Source organism: Moschus berezovskii, chromosome 1 (assembly GCF_049115385.1).
Source record: "Moschus berezovskii isolate FMDL1 chromosome 1, NW_MosBer_1.0, whole genome shotgun sequence".
Taxonomy (NCBI): domain Eukaryota; kingdom Metazoa; phylum Chordata; class Mammalia; order Artiodactyla; family Moschidae; genus Moschus; species Moschus berezovskii.
In genome coordinates, this window is record NC_142460.1 from 42,853,144 (window position 1) to 42,865,291 (window position 12,148).

The window sequence follows — 12,148 nt, forward strand, 5'->3', positions numbered from 1 at the left end:
CCAAGATAGCAACAGCTTTAGATCATTGTTCTGGGTTTATTTCCCCATATCCTATTCTTTTGGGAGGCTCTATCCTTTTCTAATAAATATTAAATATATACTAAATACATTATAGTTGTTTTATATATGTTTCCTTGCTTTTTAAAATTCCACATTCTTGTTTAAAATTTTTTATTTTATTTAATTTTGGCTTTGCTGGGTCTGCATTGCTGCTTGCCTTTTCTCTACTTGCAGCGAGCAGGGGCTACTTTCTAGTTGTGGTGCGAGGGCTTCTCACTGTAGTAACTTCTCTTGTGGAGCACAGGCTCCAGGATGCTCAGGCTTCAGTATTTGCAGCACTTGGGATCAGTAGTTGTGGCTCCTGGGTTCTAGAGCACAGGCTCAATAGTTGTGGCACTTAGGTTTAACTGCTCTGCGGCGTGTGGGATCTTATAGGATCAGGGATCATGGGGGATCTTCCCAGAACAGGGATCAAACCCATGTCTCCTGCATTGGCAGGCAGATCCTTTACTGCTGAGCCACCAAGGAAGCCCTCATATTCCCTATGTTTACATCTTACGTAATATGGATGCCTTCAAGTTTTCTCTTTATGACACTCTCCTGCTGTATCTGCCATCTGTATACTGACCCATGCTGACCCATCCATTTACTGACCCATATTCTTCTGTAACCCCAAATAATGAAGTTGTTAAAGAGCACAAACTTCTGTCGCTGGACCTAACACTCCTTCCAAAGTAAGTTTTCTTCTCTAAGCTGTAAGACACTAAATGGATTTCTTCTTTCCTTTCAGTTTGGAAGCTCTTATGAAGAGTTAGAAAATATTTTTTAATTCTTCTGCTTTATATTTTACAAAAATGTTGATGTCTTGAGATTGCTCCACAAATAATTTAAAATATTGAGATATTAACACAAAATTTAAAGAAAATCACCTCTTAACAGTACACCTACAAGACCATCAATTCCACTCCCCAAACAACTGAAAACAAATGAAATACTTGTATATGAATTTTTTAGTAGCACTATTTGCAAATAGCAAAAAGCTAGAAAAAAACCAGATGTGTATCAACGGATAAATGGACAAAATGTGATATATACATGCAATGAAGTATCCAGACATAAAAAGGAATGAAGTACTAAATACATGCTACAACATGGAAAAATTTCAAAAACATTATGCTTAGTGACATGATGCTCAGTCATGTCTGACTCTCTGTGACCCTATGGATTATGGCCCACCCCCACCCCCCAGGCTCCTCTGTTCATGAGATTCTCCAAGCAAGAATATTGGAGTGGGTTGCCATGTCCTTTTCCAGGGGATCTTCCCTACCCAGGGATCAAACCTGCTTCTTTTGTGTCTCTTGCATTGGTAGGCAGATTCTTTACCACTAGCGCCACCTGGGAAACCTGGTTGCTGCTTCTGCTGCTGCTGCTGCTAAGTCACTTCAGTCGTGTCCGACTCTGTGTGACCCCATAGACGGAAGTCCACCAGGCTCCCCCATCCCTGGGATTCTCCAGGCAAGAACACTGGAGTGGGTTGCCATTTCTTTCTCCAATGTGTGAAAGTGAAAAGTGAAAGTGAAGTCGCTCAGTCGTGTCCGACCCTTAGCGACCCCACGGACTGCAGCCTACTAGGCTCCTCCATCCATGGGATTTTCTAGGCAAGAGTACTGGAATGGCTTGCCATTGCCTTCTCCGGGGAATCCTGCTTAGTGACATGAAAAACTGAAAGTGAAGTCTCTCAGTAGTGTCCGACTCTTTGTGACCTTAAGGACTGTAGCCTACCAGGCTCCTCCGTCCATGGGATTTTCCAGGCAAGAACACTGGAGTGGGTTGCCATTGCCTTCTCCAGGGGATCTTTCCAACCCAGGGATTGAACCCGGGTCCCCCACATTGCAGGCAGACGCTTTACCATCTGAGCCACCAGGGAAGCCTGTGCTTAGTGACATGCTGCTGCTGCTAAGTCACTTCAGTCATGTCCGACTCTGTACAACCCCATAGACGGCAGCCCACCAGGCTTCTCTGTCCCTGGGATTCTCCAGGCAAGAATACTGGAGTGGGTTGCTATTTCCTTCTCCAATGCATGCATGCATGCTAAGTCGCTTCAGTCGTGTCTGACTCTGTGTATCCCTATGGACAGCAGCCCACCAGGCTCCTCTGTCCATGGGATTCTCTAGGCGAGAATACTGGAGTGGGTTGCCATTTCCTTCTCCTGCTTACTAACATAGCCAGGCCCAAAAGAACAGCTATTGTATGATTCAGTTTATATGAACTATCCATTAGAGTTGGATCTATAGAGATGGAAAAAAGATTGGTGTTTGCCAGAGCTACAATAGCATCACCGACTCATTGGAAATGAATTTGAGCAAACTCATGGGAGATGGTGAAGGACAGGCAAGCCTGAGGTGCTGCAATTCATGGGGACGCAAAGAGTTGTACACAAATTAGAGATTCAACAACAACAACAGAGGTTAGAAGGAGTGAAAAATGAGTCAGAGCTTAGTGGGTACAGGATTTTCTTTTGAAATGAGAAAATATTGTAGAATTTGATATAGACTTTGGCTTCTCAACATTGTGAATGTACTAAATGCCACGTTGTGTCCTAAATTATACATCTCAAATACATATTTAATTATGTTCTATAAATTTTACCTCACTTTGTTTAAAAAGAGAAAAATTATTCTCACTTGTGTGTTTGGGGTCAACATTTGTAAATAAAGACGTAATAATAGCTTAAGGAATCTTCTCTTTGGCAGTGCCGTGTCTTCATTCTTTCCTTTTTCTACCTTATTCCAGATTTTATGACACAAGGAGAATGCAATAGCCTTCATTTGATCTGGGTTATGTTTTATTGGTTAATTAATACCTGCTTTAAGTTGTTTAAGGTATTTGAATGTGCCTGAGTTATGTATTAATGGAGTACTAAAACATGCCCTGTCATGTCTTAATGCTGCCAAACAGCCTCACATTCAATAAGTGAAAAGTGATTAAAACTTAAATGTCTTAGCAGTGAGGTACTACTAACTTAGATATGACTAAATGATTCATCATTTGCTCACTAACAATCATAAATCTGTATTCTTGTGTTAGATATTACTTTATATAATATTGGACATCTTATTTAGGCTATAGACTATTTTCTACTTCCTTTACATTGCAAGTACTGTTTTTTTCTTTTTAAGCATCATCAAACATATGGAAGAAACATATGGTCAATCAGTTATGCTGTAAAAGTCCTTGAATATTGGGCGAAAATGATCCCATAATGGGTTTTAGAGAAGGTCTCTTAAATAGCCTGTAAAGGAGAACACTGATGCTATTCAAATACAAAATTTTAAATCCATGTGTTAAATCCAGTCCCTGTCTGGGTTTTACTTTTATATCAAGAATTTAGAAAGACTATGGACATTTCTTAATTATCCATGGTTTTATGTTTTAATGAAATTACAGTGTTTCATGAAGTATGTGCCTATTAATATTTCATAATGAATTTGGTTAACAGCCATATTATAAAGTCCAGGAAGTCAGCAAAGTAACATTTATAATGGAAACAGTTCCAAAACTGTCTTTGGTGTCTACCTTTATACTTCTGGTAAAATGATACATAATAGACAAACTATTTTTCCTCATCAAACCCTCAGTTTTTTCTTATCTATAAAAAGGGGAAGATATGCAAATCCAAGATTGTTGTAACAGTTACATAAATTCATAGATAAAGTCTTCCATACTGCCCAATTCCATAACTACTTCTCTCCATCCCTACCTTAAAAATCCCACTCTTCATCATTTAAATTCAAATGTAAATATAATTTCATTTTGATTAAAAGTGAAAAGTTGAACTTAAAAAATACAGAATAATGTTAATTAATCTATAATACAGTATCAATGAAAAGCCCAGTAATTTTTTTGAATCTTGATGACATGTATAAATTTTGTACAGAAAAATTAAATAATGTATGGGTGTCTCAGATTCTAGCCTCAGACCGATAATCTCAATTCAGCTTGAGTTTCTAGATGATTTCTTCTTATAGTAAAATCTTTAAATACCTCTATATTTTAATAACTGCCAAATTTACCTCGGCTGTTCCCCAGGCTCATATCCAGCTACACGTTTGGTTTCTCAATGTGGATTTGTAATAGGCATCTCAATGTTAAAGTTAATATCTTGACTCCTAGATTCCATCCCAGTGGTCTCTCCTCTCAGTAAATGGCAATACCACTCAGCCAGTTGCTAAGTCTCAAAACTTTAGAATCATTTTTTATTTCACTGTAACTTTTACAACCATTACCTGAAGCACCAGGAAATCTTGCTGCCTACTTTCTAAATATGTCCAGAATCTGACCGCTGCTCACCAACTTCACTGTCACCATGGCATCCCAAACTACCACCATTGTTTTGTGAGAGACTCCTGGCTTGTCTTTGAGCTTCTACTCTTATCTTTCTCTGTGGTCTATTCATCACATAATAGCCAGAATGAACATTTTAATTGTTTTTTCAGGCCATACAAGTTATCATTCAAAACTCTGTATAGCTTGTTACTGCTCTTAAAAGAAACAGAAAATGTCCTTAAAAGGCCAAATAACCCCTTTGTCCTTTTTGATCTTACCTTTTCTCTCCGGGATTCACTGCACTTCAACCATAGTGGACACCATATGGTTGTTCTTCAAACACCACATGATATTCTTGCCTCAGGACATTTGTCAATAGTCTTTGTTTTGCTTGGAAAGACTTTCCTCAGTATATTCTCAAAGATCTCTCCCTACTTCTTTCACACTTTTGTTTAGATATCCCATCTTTTATATGAGGAATTCTATGACTACCTTTCCTAAAATGATATTCCTTATCTCTCTTTTTGGTTAGTTTTATGTATCAATTTGGCTAGGCTATGATGCCCAGTTGCTTGGGCAAGTGAAATCCTAGATGTTGTTGTGAAAGGTAATTTTTAGATGGTATTAGCATTGGAGAAGGAAATGGCAACCCACTCCTGTGTTCTTGCCTGGAGAATCCCAGGGATGGGGAAGCCTGGTGGGCTGCCATCTATGGGGTCACACAGAGTCGGACACGACTGAAGCGACTTAGCAGCAGCAGCAGCAGCATTTAAATAGTAGACTTTAAGTAAAGCAGATTACCCTTCATAATATAGGTGGGCTTTATCAAATCAATCGAAGGCTGTAAGAGACAAGATTAAGGTCTCTCTATGATGAAATTCTTCCTCAAATGCCTTCAGACTTAAAACCCCAGAATAAACTTTTGCAAGAGCTTCCAGCCTGTTATTCTTCCTTGCAAATTTCCACTTGTCAGCACTCAAAATCAGATGAGCTATTTTCTTAAAATATTTCTCTCTGAATATCTATTTTGCTACCAGTTAATAAAGATATAGGTTTATCTTATTGTTTCTGTTTCTCTGGAGAACCCTTACTAACAGACTATGTTTGTTCACTTATTGTCAGCCTACTGAATTTGAAGATAAGCTCAAGAAGGAAGAAATATTCACTATCTTCACTGTTTTATCTCCAGTTCCTTAAAAGATCTTTGGCATATATGTTGTTGTTCAGTTGCTAAGTCATGCCCAACTCTTAGCAACCCTGTGGACTGCAGCACTCCAGGCTCCTCTGTCCTCTGTTATCTCCTGGAGTTGGCTCAGTTTCACATCCATTGAGTCAGTGATGCTATCTAACCACCTCATCCTTTGCTACCCTCTTCTCCTTTGCCTTCAGTCTTTCCCAGCATCAGGGTCTTGTTGGGGGGGGGGGGCGGTGTTCAGGACACACACATACATACATGTGTATGTCTGTTTATCACATTTCATTTATCCTACCATTTGCAACCTAGACAAAACTGGAGGACATTATGCTAAGTGAGATAAGCCAGACAAAAAAAGACAAATACTGTGTGATCTCACATCGTAGAATATAAAAAAGTAACATTGAATTCACAGAAACAGAGCATGGAATGGTGCTTTCCAGGAGCTTGGAAGTGGGGGAAACAGTGAGATATTGGTCACATAGTACAAACTTTCAGTTATAAGATGAATAGCTCTGGGAAACTAATGTACAGCATGTTGATTATAGTTAATAATAATGTAGTATATACTAGGATTTTTCTTAGAGTGTGGATATAAAATGTTCTTACCATACACACACAAAAATAATGACTATGTGAGTGATAGATGCGTTAATTAACTTGATTATAGTAATCATCTCATAATATATACATATGACAAATCCCATTGTACCCTTCATATACACCTCTGTCAATTACACCTCAATAAAACTGGAAAAATAATGAAATAATCAAATTGTTTTTAATAATAAATAAGATGCATTTTTAACCAAGCACACGTATGTTCCCCATTCCACATGCTAGTACCTTAGGAAAATAAAGGGGGTTTGTCTCACTTATGTGCATGGGCCTGTATAAACCCCACTGACTTCTACTCATCCAATTCTCTTTCCACCACTCACAGGGCTCCGCAGGCTTTACTTCTGCTGCATCCCTTGCAATTCCAAAGTTAATCATCTCCTTGGCCTTATTGAAGCATTGATGTTTAGAGAGTCACACAAGCTTTAGCTGATCTTCCCCTCCATTTCCCTCCAGCATAATGCTTTGTGTGGGCAATGCTATTTACTGAAAAGTAGGAGAAAATTTGTATAGGAGGAAAAACATTCAAATCTGAGTGCTAAAAGTGATTGTTCTTAGAATCCAAAGAAAACGATAGCAGGGGAAAGAAGGCTATCCTTCATAGAAGTCCCCTTATTAACACCTTCTATCCTAAGCTTATATTTTCCATCCCAAAGTCCAAACTTCTACCCCTTCATCATCTGGAGAATATACCCCACTCCATACTCATGAAGATGTATCACTTGACTCTCAGCAGCACATTTCTCAGGTCCTAAATTCTTCATTCTAGACAATCATTATGGAGAAGCCAGCAGCTTCAGGCTTTAACATCGCTTGAGACCTCTTCACCAGTTTTAAACAAATGTATGAATGGGGTTGCAAAGAGTCAGACACGACTGAGCGACTGAACTGAACTGAACTGAAGCATTGTTCATTCCTTCAGCAACCATCTTCTTATGTGTAATTATTCAACAAATTGCTGAATGAAGGAGGTAAGAGTTAGTGAGTATATCTGTGTTCGTGCACACATGCACTTCAACACCTGTTTCAAAGAGTATGTCTCACACTACACGAAGAAGAAAAACAATTTTTTAAAATCAACATCATCTCCAAAAATACCACCTTGGATCTACAAAGAAGACACAAAGAATATCACATTGTTTTGCGGACTGTGAATTCTCTCTTGTTTGCTCTGGCTTCTAGTCTAGTCCATGTGTCTATGGATACATAAGTAAAACCTATTACCAGACTCATAGCAACATAGACACAATGCTTTTATCAAAGAACACAGACATACTTATCCACTCAAGTGAGTGAAGTGAAGTCGCTCAGTCGTGTCTGACTCTTTGCAACCCCATGGACTGTAGCCTACCAGGCTCCTCTACCCATGGGGATTCTCCAGGCAAGAATACTGGATGGGTTGCAATTTCCTTCTCCAGGGGATCTTCCCAACCCAGGGATCAAACCCTGGTCTCCCTCACTGCAGGCAGAAGCTTTATCTTCTGAGCCACCAGGGAAGCCCTATCTACTCAAAGTCTTGATAAAGATTTGCAACCTAAGGGTTTGGTCTTGTTTTGTTTTCCTTTAATCCAGAAAAGAGAGCCAGACACCCATACCCTGGGGAGAAAAATGAAAACCAGAGATTGAGAAAACAGTAAAAATAGTTTCAGTCAGTCAGTCAGTTCAGTCGCTCAGTCTTGTCCAACTCTTTGAGACCCCATGAATCACAGCATGCCAGGCCTCCCTGTCCATCACCAACTCCCGGAGTTCACTCAAACTCATGTCCATCGAGTCGGTGATGCCATCCAGACATCTCATCCTCTGTTGTCCCCTTCTCCTCCTGCCCCCGATCCCTCCCAGCATCAGAGTCTTTTCCAGTGAGTCAACTCTGCATGGAAAGCTTTATATGGCTGTATCAGGCCAGCTGTGAGGGGATTTCAGAAGTATCTAATTACCCTGGAGCCAACTGGGGAGACATCCTGTAAAACAAAGTCAGCACGAGGATCCTTGCTTTTCTGTTAAGTGTGAATTCCTCAGACTAGAGAGATGGGGCATATAGGGTGGTATGGGGTACAGGGAACCACGTTAGTTATGTTTTTCACAAAGGCAGTCACATTCATTTTGTGTGAGAGAATGACACCTCTGGCAAGCTCTGTACGTGAATCAAAAAATCTATGAGATCAAAGGTAATTTTTATTTTATTAAAGTCAGTGTTGGAAGATAAAGTTGGAGGTTGGATATGTTCATATGGTGATGTATCTTTCTCCTTAACTCTGAACAAGGAAAGAATAAAAGCAGTATGATATTTTTAATTAAATGGTAGCCATCCAGGATAACTTTCCTTAAAGGAAATACTGCTTTTAAGAAGCTATGAATCATCCCTTGACTTGTGCTATAAACACCAGCTTCCAGTCTGTCTCGGAATTCTAGCAGCCCTGGCTGGACACCATAGGGAGAGTTGGGAAGCATATTTGTCATGAGACCCATCCATAACTTATCCTGCAAAATATCAGAAAGACTGGAAGTGAGTATCAAAAAGCTATTATCACACCTATTTATAAATTGTTCAGTCTACTTCTGTGTATCATAATTAGTTTTTATTTTTATTTTTTAAGTATATATTTAATTTTATTAATTTATTTTCTTTTTTAAAATTTATTTATTTTAATTGGAGGCTAATTACTTTAAAATATTGTATTGGTTTTGCCATACATTGACGTGACTCCGCCCTGGGTATACATGTGTTCCCTATCTTGAACCCCCTTCCCAACTCCCTCCCCATCCCATCCCTCTGGTTCATTCCAGTACACCAGCCCTGAGCATCCTGTATCATGTATCGAACCTAGACTGGCGATTCATTTCACATATGATAATATACATGTTTCAATGTCATTCTCCCAAATCATCCCACCCTCGCCCTCTCCCACAGAGTCCAAAAGACTGTTGTATACACCTGTGTCTCTTTTGCTGTCTCGTATACAGGGATATTGTTACAATCTTTCTAAATTCAATATATAAGCATTAGTATACTGTATTGTTGTTTTGCTTTCTGGCTTACTTCACTCTGTATAATAGGCTCCAGTTTCATCCACCTCATTAGAACTGATTCAAATGCATTCTTTTTAATGGCTGAGTAACACTCCATTGTGTATATGTAACACAGCTTTCTTATCCATTCTTCTGCAGATGGACATCTAGGTTGCTTCCATGTCCTGGCTATTATAAACAGTGTTGTGATGAACATTGGATTACACGTGTCTCTTTCAATTCTGGTTTCCTTGGTGTCTATGCCCAGGAGTGGGATTGTTGGGTCGTATGGCAGTTCTATTTCCAGTTTTTTAAGGAATCTCCACACTGTTCTCCATAGTGGTTGTACTAGTTTGCATTCCCACCAACAGTGTAAGGGGGTTCCCTTTTCTCCACACCCTCTCCAGCATTTATTGCTTGTAGACTTTTGGATAGCAGCCATTCTGACTGGTGTGAAATATGGTTTTGATTTGCATTTCTCTGATTATGAGTGATGTTGAGCATCTTTTCATGTGTTTGTTAGCCGTCTGTATGTCTTCTTTGGAGAAATGTCTGGTTAGTTCTTTGGCCCATTTTTTGATTGGGTCGTTTATTTTTCTGGAATTAAGCTGTGGGAGTTGCTTGTATATTTTTGAGATTAATTCTTTGCCAGTTGCTTCATTTGCTATTATTTTCTCCCATTCTGAAGGCTGTCTTTTCACCTTGCTTATAGTTTCCTTTGCTGTGCAGAAGATTTTAATTTTAATTAGGTCCCATTTGTTTAGTTTTGCTTTTATTTCCAGTATTCTGGGAGGTGGGTCTTGGAGGATTCTGCTGTGATTTATGTCGGAGAGTGTTTTGCCTATGTTCTCCTCTAGGAGTTTTATAGTTTCTGGTCTTACGTTTAGATCTTTAATCCATTTTGTGTTTATTTTTGTATATGGTGTTAGGGAGTGTTCTAGTTTCATTCTTTTACAAGTGGTTGACCAGTTTTCCCAGCACCATTTCTTAAAGAGATTGTCTTTACTCCATTGAATATTCTTGCCTCCTTTGTCAAAATAAGGTGTCCATAGGTGCGTGGATTTATCTCTGGGCTTTCTATTTTGTTCCACTGATCTATATTTCTGTGTTTATGCCAGTGCCATACTGTCTTGATGACTGTGGCTTTGTAGTAGAGCCTGAAGTCCAGCAGGTTGATTCCCCCAGTTCCATTCTTCTTTCTCAAGATTGCTTTGGCTATTCGAGGTTTTTTGTTATTTCCATACAAATTGTGAATTTATTTGTTCTAGCTCTGTGAAAAATACCATTGGTAGCTTGAAAGGGATTGCTTTGAACCTATAAATTACTTTGGGTAATATACTCATTTTTACAATATTTATTCTTCCAATCCACAAACGGTATATTTCTCCATCTATTAGTGTCCTTTTTGATTTCTTTCACCAGTGTTTTATAGTTTTATATATATAGGTCTTTTGTTTCTTTAGCTAGATATATACCTAAGTATTTTATTCTTTTCGTTCCAACGGTGAATGGAATTGTTTCTTTAATTTTCCTTTCTATTTTCTCATTATTAATGTATAGGCATGCAAGGGATTTCTGTGTGTTGATTTTATATCCTGCAACTTTATTATATTCATTGATTAGCTCTAGTAATATTCTGGTGGAATCTTTAGGGTTTTCTGTGTAGAGGATCATGTCATCTGCAAACAGTGAGAGTTTTACTTCTTCTTTTCCAATTTGTATTCCTTTTATGTCTTTTTCTGCTCTGATTGCTGTAGCCAAAACTTCCAGAACTATGTTGAATAGTAGTGGTGAGAGTGGGCATCCTTGTCTTGTTCCTGACTTTAGGGGAAATGCTTTCAGTTTTTCACTGTTGAGGATAATGTTTGCTGTGGGTTTGACATATATAGCTTTTATTATGTTGAGGTATGTTCCTTCTATTCCTGCCTTCTGGAGGGTTTTTATCATAAATGGATGTTGAATTTTGTGGAAGGCTTTCTCTGCATCTATTGAGATAATCATATGATTTTTATTTTTCAGTTTGTTAATGTAGTGTATTACATTGATTGATTTGTGGATATTGAAGAATCCTTGCATTCCTGGGATAAAGCCCACTTGGTCATGATCTATGATCTTTTTAATGTGTTGTTGTATTCTGATTGCTAGAATTTTGTTAAGGATTTTTGCATCTATGTTCATCAGTGATATTGGCCTGTAGTTTTCTTTTTTGTGAGATCTTTGTCAGGTTTTGGTATTAGGGTGATGGTGGCCTCATAGAATGAGTTTGCAAGTTTCCCTTCCTCTGCGATTTTCTGGAAGAGTTTGAGTAGGATAGGTGTTAGCTCTTCTCTAAATTTTTGGTAGAATTCAGCTGTGAAACCGTCTGGACCTGGGCTTTTGTTTGCTGGAAAGTTTAAAACTATGGAGCACTTCACTAACTGCGTGTCAGCCTTGCCCGGGGGCCATGCGAATCTTCTCTGTATCGCTCCAATTTTAGTATGTGTGCTGCATAAGCAAGTAGCAGAATTAGTTTTTAATTTTACACTAGATATTATCATTTGGAAAGGTGAGTTCATTTTGGAAAGATACATGTGAACTCTTTCTTTCAAAGTTCTTTCAAAATTTTTGAAGGATCATTTATTTTGCTTACACTTTAGAAAAATATAGTCCCTGCTCTTAGTCTTTTTAAAAAAGAATGAAGGACTCTGCAACATATAATAATTAGACACAAGTATTCAGTAAAGAGCCTGTCTACCAATGCAGAAAACCTGAGATGCGAGTTTGATCCTTGGGTCAGGACTATCCCCTGGAGAAGAAAATGGCAACTAACTCCAATATTCTTGCCTGGGAAATCCCATGGATAGAAGAGCCTGGCATGCCACAGTCCACCGGGTCACACAGAGTCAGACATAACTGAAGCAACTTAGCCGCATGCATGCATTCCATCATCAATCAATTTCAGTATGTTATATTGTCCCAATCTTCTGTTGCGGAAAGTGAAGGAGAGATGGAGTCAAAATCAGA

The 12,148-nt window shown here is 38.7% G+C and overlaps 1 non-coding gene across 1 annotated transcript; it reads right to left on the bottom strand.

Moving 5' to 3' along the window:
• Positions 1–11,539: 11,539 nt before the first annotated feature.
• On the bottom strand, positions 11,540–11,641 carry LOC129554138 (U6 spliceosomal RNA). The gene has a single exon (XR_008685567.2). It is a non-coding gene; the product is annotated as a U6 spliceosomal RNA (small nuclear RNA).
• Positions 11,642–12,148: the final 507 nt, after the last annotated feature.